The 14,309-nt window shown below is 37.5% G+C and overlaps 1 protein-coding gene and 1 pseudogene across 3 annotated transcripts in view; one reads left to right on the top strand and one right to left on the bottom strand.

Annotated features, from left to right (window-relative positions):
• The window catches only part of DIAPH2 (diaphanous related formin 2), a 1,049,860-nt gene that overhangs the window by 406,713 nt on the left and 628,838 nt on the right, over positions 1-14,309 (bottom strand). The window lies entirely within an intron of this gene.
• LOC102155164 lies at positions 8,903-12,559 on the top strand (annotated as a pseudogene).

Below are 14,309 nucleotides of genomic sequence, written 5' to 3'. Positions count from 1 at the left end.
AAGATATTTGCAAATGACCTATCAGATGAAGGACTAGTATCCAAGGTCTATAAAAAACTTATGAAACTCAACACTCAGGAAACAAACAATCCAATCATGAAATGGGCGAAAGACATGAACAGAAATTTCACCAAAGAAGACATACACATGGCCAAGAAGCACATGAGAAAATGCTCTGCATCCCTGGCCATCAAGGAAATACAAATCAAAACCACAAGGAGATACCACCTCACACCAGGGAGAATGGTGAAAATTAACAAGGCAGGAAACCACAAATGTTGGAGAGGATGTGGAGAAAGGGGAACCCTCTTGCACTGTTGGTGGGAATGTGAACTGGTACAGCCATTCTGGAAAACTGTGTAGAGGTTCCTCAAAGAGTTAAAAATAGACCTGCCCTACAACCCAGCAATTGCACTGCTGGGGATTTACCCCAAGGATACAGATGGAGTGAAATGCCAGGACACCTGCACCCCAATGTTTATAGCAGCATTTTCCACAATAGCCAAACTGTGGAAGGAGCCTCAGTTTCCATAGACAGATGAATGGATAAAGAAGATGTGAGATATATATATATATAAATATATATATTATATATATACATTATATATATACATATATATAATGGAATATTACTCAGCCATTAGAAACAACAAATACCTACCATTGCTTCAAAGTGGATAGAACTGGTGGGTATTATGCTGAATGAAGTATGTCAATCAGAGAAGGACAAACATCATATGGTTTCATTCATACAGGGATTATAAAAAATAGTGAAAGGGATCATAGGGGAAAGGAGAGAAAATGAGTGGGAAAAATCGGAGAGTGTGACAGAACATGAGAGACTCTTAACTCTGGGAAATGAACAAAGGGTAGTGGAATGGTAGCTGGGCAGGGGGGTGGGGTGCCTGGGTGACAGGCACTGAGGGGTGCACTTGACAGGATGAGCGCTGGTTCTTATATTATATGTTGGCAAATCGAACTGTAATAAAAAATATATAAAGAAATCATGGATGCTCTTGTATACGGAATAAATAAGACACTTTTTAAGTAAGTTTATTTCATTTAATTTTTGTAACACCCTCAAAGAGCAAATGTGATAATTACAGTTATTTTATAGGAGGAAACAGATGTTGGGAGAAGTTATAAACATGTCTAACATGACACAAGTAGTCACTTCCAGAGTAAGGACTCAAAGTTAGTTCCTATGATTCTAAATCTTATAGTATCCCTTACTCACCTACCTACCCACCAAATACTGCTTTAATCTTTAATAACCCAAATTTTACAAAAACCAGGATTCATATTATTCAGTATCACACAATGTATGTTTCTTATTTTTTTAATGAAAAAGGTAAAAAAATAGGATCTTGATTCTTGGGCTATATAAACAAGTTAAAACCAATATCAGGCCTCCTTAGTAATGCAGCTAATGTTTTAAGCAAAACCCAAACCAAAGGTTCTAAATATGCCTTTTCTTGAAAAACCTACAAGATAGAGAATCAGGATCATTATTTATTTTCACATGCCCTGAATCAGACTGATAACTATCATTAATTTTTTGCCACCCTGTCCACTCATGTTTTACAATTTTATCTACTCTTACCTAGGCTTCACAATGTTAATTCTCATGGCATTTTTGGGGATGCCTGGGTGGCTCAGTGGTTGAGCTTCTGCCTTTGACTCAAGGCATGATCCTGGGGTCCCGGGTCAAGTTCTGCACTGGGTTCCCTGCATGGAGCCTGATTCTCCTTCTGCCTGTGTCTCTGCCTCTCTCTGTGTGTCTGTCATGAATAAACAAAGTCTTTAAAAAAATGGCATATTTGATGCTCAATGGGATATTGTTTACACAGTAGAAGAGGGAATAAGGAAGGGAATGACATATTATTTCATGTCGGATTAATAATGCTTAAGGATTTTAGAACTAAAATGTATCATTCCATGGAAGGGTACAATCCCAGGACATTATTTTAGTAACGTTGAAATGGTTGCAGATTTTCTTTTCTTGCCTTGTCATCAAATATGGAGGTTGACTGATAATCCTTTAGGCCAATTGCTCTAAGTGTTTATGGATCTCTGGTTTGTTAGGTTTTCTTTCTCAGTGAAATCTATGTTTTATACTAGAAGAGTATTGATATCCGTATACACAAGGGGAAATATTCAGAATTTCACATTTGATTAGATCCAAACTAACACGGTTTATGAAGTGACAAGCTTCACATTCAAGCCGTTAGGTAACAGCGTACAAATATTAGATGACACTACTTATTTACAAAATGTTAGATTGCAAAGTAGCTCTCTGTGTTATGCAAAGAGTCAGAAGAAAAACAGAAAATTGGATTTCTATAAAGTCTGGTGTTGAGTTAGGGGAATGGTACACAGGAGTGGAATTCATATGTTTTGAGTGTACAGCATGGCAGTGGCTGGGGAGTGGGATATAGGAGTCAGGAGAGAAAAATCATTTGTTAGATGGTAATTCCAACCCTAAGGACACATCTAAAAGTCATACTTTAACAGCAATATGACCCAGGGCTATCCAACATCTTAATTTCTTGCTCACAAAGGAATTTCAATTTAGTCTACCAAAGGATTCACCTCCTTTATCTATCTCTTACCCATACCAGCCTAGAACCATGTCCCCGATTCTATAATGGAAAATAAAGAAGAAATACAATTGTTACACGGTTGTTTGTTTTGTTTTGAGGTACACATATATACCATAAGGTAAGAAAAATGACCATCGAGATAATTCCTTTTACATAAAACAGAATATTACCCATACTTTCATCTCACCTTGTGCAACTAAAAAAAATAAAAACATTACTTTCCACATGGAGCTAGGGGGAGGTCAGTATCTTGTTTAATTAAGTAGATACATTCTATTTGTCCAAATAAAGCAAAATAGGATTAAAATAAGATAATATTTAGTAATATATAAGATTGTAGATTCACTCTACGTTGATCTGCTTTCTGTATAATTTTAATCCCTCTTTCATGAGCCTCTTTTAACAAAACAGTATTTCAGTTTGTCAAAGATAAAGTGCACTGTATATTGATTTCACTGTCTTGTCCATTTGCTTTACCAACAGGGACAGAACAAAATTTTAAGATTAGAGTGCTTCATAACAAGTCCAGCCCAAAGTAGATCCTGACCTCATCAGAGTTTAATGAGACATTCAATCTAAGAAATATATTAAATGACATTTTGGGATCATGCTTAATGAAGCAGGTATCTACAGAAGCTCTAGATTGCAACAGTGTTCTTATAATCTGTGAAGAATAGGGCAGGAGAATGTCATCAATCATTTGGGACAAATTGGCACTCTGTGGAATAGAAAATGTTGAACCTCAGTAACTCCTGGTCTCAATCATGGCCCTGAACTGGTTTCTTGTTATGTCAGTATCATAAAATAGTTTGCACATGTCCATGTTAATTCCATAAATCAGCATCTCATCAGTGTCATAACCACATAACAACAGACAGTGTTTGTGAAATCCCAGAATGAACAAAACTCAGGACAAATACAATGTTAGAAAAGTAAAGTAGAAAATAGTTAGATTTTCCTATATAAAAAAGGAAAGTGTGGCATGTCTAAAAAATACTAAGAATTAAACTAGTGAAGAACAGACTTCTGTTCAAATCATATTGAAAGGATGATAAATGTACATACAGATAGGATGTAGTTAGCCTATAATAACAATTCTTTTAATATTTTGTTTATTTATTCATGAGAGACACAGAGAGATAGAGAGGCAGAGACACAGGCAGAGGGAGAAGCAGGCTCCATGCAGGGAGCCCGACTTCGGACTTGATCCTGGGTCTCCAGGAGCAGGCCCTGGGCTGAAGCCTGTGCTAAACCGCTGAGCCACCTGGGTTGCCCATAATAACAGTTCTGATGGACCTATAAACTCAATTGGTATCTATGATTCCAAATCAAGTTATTTTACTAAAAGTTAAATAAGTTGAAAGTACATTACTATTTGCAAATACAAATATTCTAAATCACAGGTATAATTCTTGATAAGATTTGTGACAATTATAAGCACACATCTAGAATTAAACAGAAAATGGAGGAGGGGCTACAGAATTAAACAGAAAATGGAAGATGGCTGAAGAGTAGGGTCCCCAAGTCACCTGTCCCCACCAAATTATCTAGATAACCTTCAAATCATCCTGAAAATCTACGAATTCGGTCTGAGATTTAAAGAGAGAACAGCTGGAATGCTACAGGGAGGAGAGTTCGTGCTTCTATCAAGGTAGGAAGACGGGGAAAAAAGAAATAAAGAAACAAAAGGCATCCAAGGGGGAGGGGCCCCGCGAGGAGCCGGGCTGAGGCCAGGGCAAGTGTCCCCAGGACAGAAGAGCACCATCCCGGAGAAGCAGGAGATTCACCAAACTTCCCGGGCGGAAAGGGGCTCGCAGGGAGTTAGAGCAGGACCCCAGGAGGGGCGGGAATGCCCTCAGGCTCCCTGGGACACTAACAGACACCTGCGACCCAGGGAGAGTGCGCCATACCCTGCGGCCGAGCTCCCTAAAAGACTGCAGCGTGCTCGGCTGGACCCGGAGCAGCTCAGAGGGGCTCCAGCGGTGGCTCCGCGTGGAGGGGGCTGCGCGGCTGGGAGCAGCTGGGAGGCGGCTCCGGGAGAGGAAGAGGCTCCGTGCGGAGGGGGCTTCGGGGCTCCAGGGGCAGCTTGGAGGGGCTTGGCCAGCGGCTCCAGAGGGGGCTACGCCACCGGGAGCGGGAATCCAACAGTGCAGGCCCAGGAGCACAGGGCGCCGGGACACAGCCCAGGATCCGGCCTCCCCCCGGGATAGGCAGAGGCCAGGAGGGCTCAGGAGAGCAAGGACGCTCCTGCCCCGAGCTGAGCAGAGCAGCGGCCCCACCCCGGAGCCTCCAGGCCCTGCAGACGGAGAGCTCCGGAGTTCCTGCGGGGGCTGAATCCAGGGCTCTAGAGTTGGCCGCCGCCACAGGTGTTGTTCCTCCTGGGGCCTCACAGGGTAAACAACCCCCACTGAGCCCTGCACCAGGCGGGGGGCAGAGCAGCTACCCCAAGCGCTAACACCTGAAAATCAGCACAACAGGCCCCTCCCCCAGAAGACCAGCTAGAAGGACAAGTTCCAGGGGAAGTCAAGGGACTTAAAGTATACAGAATCAGAAGATACTCCCCCGTGTGTGTTTTTTTCTTTTCGATTTCTGATTGCTTCCCCCACCCTTTTTTTTCACCTTTCTTTCTTTTTCTTTCTCTTTTTCTTCTCTTTTTGTTCTTTTTCTTCCATTTCTCTTTTTTCTTTTTCTCTTTTCTTTCTTTCTTTCTCTCCTCTCTTTCTCTCCTTTTCCCAATACAACTTGTTTTTGGCCACTCTGCACTGAGCAATGGAATATTACTCAGCCATTAGAAATGACAAATACCCACCATTTGCTTCAACGTGGATGGAACTGGAGGGTATTATGCTGAGTGAAAGAAGTCAGTCGGAGAAGGACAAACATTGTATGTTCTCATTCATTTGGGGAATATAAATAATAGTGAAAGGGAATATAAGGGAAGGGAGAAGAAATGTGTGGGAAATATCAGAAAGGGAGACAGAACATAAAGACTCATAACTCTGGGAAACGAACTAGGGGTGGTGGAAGGGCAGGAGGGCAGGGGGTGGGGGTGAATGGGTGATGGGCACTGAGGGGGCCCTTGACGGGATGAGCACTGGGCTTATTCTGTATGTTGGTATATTCAACACCAATAAAAAATAAATTTATTACTAATAAAAATTTTAAAAAAACAGAAAATGGCGCAACATTTACAGCGAATACATGTTATATAAAGAATTCATATTAAAGAGCAAAACACTTGACCTAAATCAGTAAATGGCAAAAGCAAAAAGGAAATGGTAAAATTAATTTAAAACATGGGAAAATATTATCTTTCATTCATTATCTCAGGTATTTATAAGAAAAGAGATTACCACTGTATAATTATTGGCACAATTTTTTTTAAAATCTTTTTCATGATAGTCACACACACAGAGAGAGAGGGGCAGAGACATGGGCAGAGGGAGAAGCAGGCACCATGCACCGGAAGCCTGACGTGGGATTTGATCCCGGGTCTCCAGGATTGTGCCCTGGGCCAAAGGCAGGTGCTAAACCGCTGCGCCACCCAGGGATCCCTGGCACAATTTTTTTAAAGTCTCATTTTTATTTTTACATTTTGTTGAATTTGTGTGCTCATTTCTTTTCATGACCAGCTGTCTCAATCCCTCTTTGGAAGTAGAAGTAACATAAACAAGTAGAGTAAAACTACTGTTTTTGAGGTTATGGTGAAACTGATATATGATTGTGTACATTTATACAATCCTCCTGGAAGATACTTTTCTAAAAAATTCAAGAGTAGAGAAATATTTTCAAGTCTTGGCACATCTCATAGAAATAAAACAAGGAATCATATATATAGTTAAAGAGAGAAATTATAAAATTATTTTAAATAGGGGGGATCCCTGGGTGGCTCAGCGGTTTGGCGCCTGCCTTTGGCCCGGGGAGCGATCCTGGAGTCCCGGGATCAAGTCCCACGTCGGGCTCCCGGTGCATGGAGCCTACTTCTCCTTCCTCCTGTGTCTCTGCCTCTCTCTCTCTCTCTCTATGTCTATCATAAATAAATAAATAAATCTTTAAAACATTATTTTAAATAGGGAAAGATTAGAAGTCTTTATGTCCTATAGTACAATACAGAATTGATAAAGTTTGGCACATCAATTGGAGTCAAGATTACACATTAAATACAAATAATTATGAAGAAAATGTAGCAACACTGGAAGAATATCATGCTTTAAAAATACCAAGTGTCATAAACTCACATAAAGAATATATGATTCTATAAACATTGCGCATAGACAAAACTGAGGCCAAAAAACCCCCTCAAAAACAGAGACAAAAAAGTACTGATCAAGTCTTAGATTCTTGATAGAAGAGATAATGAAAAACAACCTTTTGTTTCTTTTTTTTTTTTAAGATTTTATCTGTTTATTCATGAGCGACACACAGAGAGAGAGAGAGGCCGAGACAGGCAGAGGGAGAAGCAGGCTCCATGCAGGAAGCCTGATGTGTGACTCAATCCCGGGACTGCAGGATCACACCCTGAGCCGAAGGCAGGCCCTAAACCACTGAGCCACCCAGGGATCTCCCTTTTGTTTTTTTAATGTTCAAAAATAAATACAATAAAATTCAAATAATGCGAAGGCTTATATAATAATCCACTTAATTCTGAACAAACAGAATGAGCATCCTACTCCAAAAAGACACTTTTTGTAAGAATATTTTTTATAATATTTTATTATCTTTAAACACTCAGAAATTCTACATTCCTCCCAAACTATATTTGCCACAGAAAGCAGGCTATGTTTCACATTACATTTATATAAAATTGTGTAAAAGATCCCCTTTTGGCAAAAGTAGTTAACAGATAAAAGCAAACACTAATAGTAGCTAATGCATTAATTAGCTACTAAAATAGTAGCTTATTCAAACTAGTATGAAAACACACTGACACCGATTAAGGCAAATTAAATTCTATTTTGAAGTGAAATTTATTCTTACAACCTAAATCACAGAACTGGTTGAGTCCTTGAGAGTTAATCTGCCTTCAAGAAAGTGAATATATAATCAACAAAGATAAATGGGTTTCTATTCTTTTCTTGAGTTCAAGTAAGTTTTTTTTTTAAACAGGGACCATATCTTATTTACTATCATATTCTTATCACCTATTATAGTGTTGGCCACAAAGTAAGTTCTGAATGGATGGACAGAGGGATATAAAGAATATTTCTAGAGAAAGACATCAGAAATTTTTCATTTCTATGATGATTAACCCTGGTGGCAAAGTTCTTCCTTTTACAAATTAAAAAAAGAATTTCAGTAGGAAAATCACCAGTGCATATAGTTTTTTCTACTAAATATATGGGTAATGGATAATAAGCACAACTTACTGAAAGTATTATCTTTGTGTAGCACCTTGAAGTTTAATTAATCAAGTACAAGGCAGAAGGTAAGACAAATCTTACTATTTTAGTTTGATGCATGAAAAAAAACAATAGGGGTCAAATTCTGGTTCTTCTACTTCCAAGATTTCTAACTTTGAGCATGTTAACCTCTCAGTTTTATCACCTATATAATGGAATGATAATGATTCTTACTGTCACAAGGTTGTTGTAAGGATTAAATTCATGTAAAATACTTAGAACATATAAATGTGAGATAAAACCATTATCACTGTTGCCACTCTTGTTATTATTATTGTTGTCACAAACTTCCCATAGACAATCCTAAAAGATGCCCATCTGTGCCTGCTGTAAGAGCAGCTTTCAACCTAACTTGGTTTTATGTTTATAATGTTAAAATATTTCTTTTTTAAAAGATTTTATTTATTTATTCACGACACACACACACACACACACACACACACACACACACACACACACACAGGCAGAGACACAGGCAAAGGGAGAAGCAGGCTCCATGCAGGAAGCCCGACGTGGGACTCAATCCCAGGTCTCCAGGATCACGCCCTGGGACGAAGGCAGGCGCTAAACCACTGAGCCACCCAGGGATCCCTGTTAAAATATTTCAACTGATCTCTGTAGATGGTTATATGGTATCTATACTATATGATTGATAACATTTTTTACTATATTGATTTTTTTATAAGTGCTATATGCAGATATCCAGTTCAGCTATCATTTTCGTCAGAAACACCAATAAAACATCTGCTGGTATGATGATTGGTGAGGAGCAGTGACAAAATTCAATAAATTGACATTAAGTTTGATTTATTGCCCAAGCGATTGGCAGCGGCAAATACCAAGAGGAAATGAGGAGATAACTGGATGTCACTATGAGATACTGAGACCTGAATGAGGGAGATGCCAAAATCCAGAGCATGCTTAGAAAACACAGTCAAGGTAATTCCTGAGACATAGAAACAAAGTCAAAGCCCATAAAAATAACTCTGCCAAGTGATAGTCTGGCTAAGGATGCTTTTAATGTGTGTGCCTGACCCCAACAGCATCTTGAAAGCAGCCCCTGACCCTTGATAAGTATGACTATCTTGATTTTTTTGTCAAACATGCTACTTTAAAGTCACTATTTTAAAAAAAAAAATGTTTTAGCATAATCTCAGAAGAGTTTAAAATAGGTCAAACAAAAAAATTAATGTTTATTGCTCTGCATCACATGAGATATGACTAAGACATATAGATACTATAAATTGACCATTTGAATATGTGCATTATACATGTCTCTATACATTTTTATGCATGTTCCAAGTTTTTTAACGTGCCCAGTTGAAAAAGATTTTATGACATAGTATTCAATTTCCTTATCAAACTCCACAATGAGTATGAAACAGTGTTTTAGGATTCTATGACAAGTATATTCACAATCACTCCAATATTTAAATAGTTGGTCTTTTTATAATGTGTCATTTCCAGAAGTAGTCCAAAAGAGGAAGAGTTGAAGAGTGCCGATAAAAAAGGCATATACTTATATTATCCTGATTCAGCTCTTTTAAAGTTAGGTAACCTTTAAAAAGTACTTAAGTCATGAAAGGAAGTATAAGATACCATATATTCAGATTTCTTCATGGCTAAAGAAAGTTTCAAATAATTCAGTTCCATAGAAATCAGACTAAAATCCAAAGCATTAAGTTGCTACTAATATCATCATGGTTTAAGGAAGTCCTTTCTCAACTTCCATTCATATTTGGTTCAAATTAGGCCTTAAAACAACAGCAGTTGGTATGCAAAGGCACCAGCTTCAGTCCTGAGAAGACTAATATTTCCCAAAAACTAGAACATTCTGGGAGAGAAAATGAAAAGGAAAAACAAAACACAAAACAAAACAAAAAAACAGAGATTGCCTCAATAAAGGGACAAGGAGCATGATGTGAAAGAATAAGTGTCCCTAGAGCAAGCTTTCCATAAATGTTTGCTTGGCCGACTGGAATGCAGAATTACACTGTCACTGGCAAATATTAGTATACATTATAAATACACATCTTTATATATAGACACATATGTGTAAGTATATATACATATATTCTATGTATATATGGAATAAAAGCAATTTTAATTATATATCATGATAAGGCAAGTTATTTTTACCAGCCCTAATTATCTGTTTTTATACTAAGTGGTTTTATATGTGTTAGTTAGGCATAAATATGTGTATATACACACACACACACACACACACACACAGACAACAACTCTGTTTGGGTGATTGTTAGATGATGGGTGGTTGATATTGTAAGAGGAGAATGCAAAAATAGGAAAAGGGAAAAATTCAGTGAGCACTATCTTCCTGCTAAAACATGCTGATGGCTAGCCTTTTCTTCCCACCTGTTAACCACCCTGCCTCCACCTTCCTAAGACATCTTATTTTCTGTTTCTTAATTCTCCTTTCTACATGTATTTCCCTTCACTTTTAATAAAAATGACCACAGCTCACATGTCAACCTAATATATTTGAAATATAAAGTATATCTCCCATTTTCCTTTCTTAGCAGAATACAATGTTGTCAAAGTGTGAGGGGGAATTTGAGAGCTGTCAGGAATGGAGATATCAAGTGAATGTGTTGGGAAATCACTATCTTTATGATAAAGGAGAGCAACATTGCTTAAACTATATAGGTAAAGTTCAATATATTTGTTTAAACCCATCAAGTGCTTATTTGTCTATACTTATCACTGCACTAATAGATAAAAATGTGGTATCTGGTACAGACTGCTTGAAACAATCATTTTCATGAAATAAAAGTAGGGAAGAAACAATATACTTAGGACATTGTTGATGATTCTATAAACTTGTAAATGACATTTTATATAAAGATAAACATTTATTGATTATAAATGTATGTACCTTAAATACAAATTCAAATGCATTTATGCTTATATATATATGGATATACATATTCAAATTAAATAAATTCTAGTTTCATAACCTCTGTAACTTTTTTTATAGGAAAGACTGCTGCAACCAATTACAATACTGGATATTTCTAGCTTAAAAGAGATATTATAATATTATATTCCTTATATATATACATAATATACATCTATATATACTTTTTCTTTTCTCCCCTCCCCCACTGATTTGACCAGCATGTTTAAGATAAAACATGGTATTCTTAGGTTTCTTATACATCTCTCTAGAGTCATCCAGTGAGATTTTTCATTAAACATGAGATGACCTTCTCCACATTCATGACATATGCATCTTTTATTCTCATTGTCTTTTGAAAGAAAAAAATGATATTCAGCTGATTACCATGAATCTGACAGTCTCTGCCTGAGTCCTATAAAGCTCTGTAAATGATGCAAACATATCTGGCTTGCTTCAGAATACTGAACAGTCATTTGTTTCCTATTTATTTTTATGCAACTAGAAATACACAAGGCTTAGGCAACACACACAAACAAAATAATAATTAAAATAAATGGTTTTGAAAGAACAACCTAGTCAAATAGCACTAGCAAATATCTTAGTCCTTGACAGCCGACTTGGTTGTGGTCAAGATAAAAAAATGATCTAAATGTTTCAAACTTAGACTAGAGAAAAGGTGAAGACTACTGACCATTCACTGGAAGGTAATAATTCTGTAATCTGTATATATAAACATCACCCTCCCCTGCCCCTGGTAAACAAAAGAATGGAAACAAATGTCATAATAATAAGTGAAGCACCCTAGCTCTTGAATCCACACCTCTGCAGGAGGCTGTAGCCAGAACCCTGCTGGAACCTTCGCAAACAGTATGACAATGATGTCACTGTTTGGAGCCCTCAGGGCAGGATTCATCAAATTGAATATGCAATGGAAGCTGTCAAACAAGGTTTAGCCACAGTTGGTCTGAAATAAAAAACCATGCAGTGTTGGTTGCATTGAAGAGAGCACAGTCAGAGCTTGCAGCTCATCAGAAGAAAATTCTCCATGTTGATAACCATATTGGTATCTCAATTGCAGGACTTCCTGCTGATGTTTTGTAATTTCATGTGCCAGGAGTGTTTTGATTCCAGATTTATATTTGACAGACCTCTTCCTGTGTCTCGTCTTGTATCTTTAATTGGAAGCAAGACCCAGATACCAACACAACAATATGGCTGGAGACCATATGGTGTTGGATTGCTTATTGCTGGTTATGATGACATGGGCTCTCACATTTTCCAAACCTGTCCATCTGTCAACTATTTTGACTGTAGAGCCATGTCCATTGGAGCCCGTTCTCCATCAGCTCGTACATACATGGAGAGACATATGTCTGAGTTTATGGAGTGCAATTTGAATGAACTGGTTAAACATGGTCTGCGTGCCTTACGAGAGACACTTGCTGCAGAACAGGACCTACCTACAAAAAAATGTTTCCATTGGAATTGTTGGTAAAGACTTGGAGTTTATGATTTATGATGATGATGATATATCTCCATTCCTGAAAGGTCTTGAAGAAAGACCACAGAGAAAGGTACAGCCTGCTCAACCTGCTGATGAACCTGCAGAAAATGCTGATGAACTAATGGAGCATTAAGTCACAAACCAGTCTATATGTGTATTATCGAATATGTAAGAATGCAGGGAGACCTTAGTGATGACAATAATCTATACTTTGGACCAAAAGACACAGAGTGGTCTTATGGTATGTTTTAGGAATCAGTCCAGATGTGTTTTTCCCAAGCAACTTGTCTGAACCATATAATGGTGTGCATTTTTTCTTTCAGAGGGTCTATATAATCATTTTCTAGAAAGTATAGTTACATTTTCTAGAAAGTACTGATGTTTTTATATGAAGAACATAGTGTCTTTGTGGTTTTAAAGACAACTGTGAAATAAAATTGTTTCACCTGCCAAAAAAAAAATATGTGAAGGACCTTAAATACCTTTTAAATATAGATATAGCTCATTTTCTACTACAGAATTCTTTTTTAAAAAATAGGCTATTTTTATATATTGAATCAATTATTAGATACCCATAAAAAGTTTATAAGAATAACTTATGCTATAACCTTATATCACATGAATAACCATCCAAATGTTTCTCCTTTTTGGGCAGCCTAGGTGGCTCAGTGGTTTAGCGCTCCCTTCAGCCCAGGGCATGATCCTGGAGACCCAGGATCGAGTCCTATGTCAGGCTCCCTGCATGGAGCCTGCTTCTCCCTCTGCCTGTGTCTCTGCCTCTCTCTCTCTTTCTCTCCTCTCGGTGTATTCTCATGAATAAATAAATAAAATCTTTTTAAAAAGCCTTAAAAAAAAACAAATGTTTCTCCTTTTTATGTACCTAGATTACTCTAATTAAGCATAGTCTTAAAATGAAGAATATATACAAATTGAAGCCTGTACATTAGGTGGGTATTAGGAAGTTTGAGAAAAATACATAAAGATAAAATAATGTGTAATTGGAGAAGGAAAATTAAATGGAAGGTAAACACGTTATTTCTTGTGTTGTTGCTGCCTGTTTTATTAACCATGCCCACATGCTCCCTGTATGCCTTCTCACATGCCAGAAGAAAAATGCTTGCTACCTAATTCATAAGTGTGTAGTGAGAACAAATTATATTCCTCATGCAATGTGTTCTGAGTTACATGTTTATACACATATAGACATTAACATAAATTAGAGTATACTTTATAGCCATCATCTGCAATGAATATCCCCCAAATTTCTCTAATACTGATATAATCCATCAATCTACTTCATAATTAAATAATGAAAATAATGGAGTTATTCATTATAATCAATGGAATGAGTTAAGTATTTTTTTTTTTTTAATTTTTATTTATTTATGATAGTCACAGAGAGAGAGAGAGAGAGAGGCGCAGAGACACAGGCAGAGGGAGAAGCAGGCTCCATGCACCGGGAGCCCGACGTGGGATTCGATCCCGGGTCTCCAGGATCGCGCCCTGGGCCAAAGGCAGGCGCCAAACCGCTGCGCCACCCAGGGATCCCTGAGTTAAGTATTTTATTAAAAATATTTTTCATTTGCGTTTTCTGAATGAAATCACATGTACATCAGATTTTAAAACATATTCTCAACATATAAATCTCCTTTAAATAATTATACAACTCACTTTCTGTGTTTTAATCTTGAAAGTTGTTGGTAAAGGAATAGTGAATATTTTTCCTCTTACTGTAACAAACTTTCAGTATCAGCTCAAATTGAAGCATTTCAAGCTATTTCTTTCTTGGTATCTCTACTACTTCTTTATTAACATTTGATGACAAATCTCTCATTGTTAGTCTTGTGAATTTCACACCACTAGAATCATATTTTCTTTCAACA

Source organism: Canis lupus, chromosome X (assembly GCF_011100685.1).
Source record: "Canis lupus familiaris isolate Mischka breed German Shepherd chromosome X, alternate assembly UU_Cfam_GSD_1.0, whole genome shotgun sequence".
In the NCBI taxonomy this organism is placed as follows: domain Eukaryota; kingdom Metazoa; phylum Chordata; class Mammalia; order Carnivora; family Canidae; genus Canis; species Canis lupus.
Note: the sequence above shows the minus strand (reverse complement) of the source record. Positions and strands in the feature narration are given on the sequence as shown.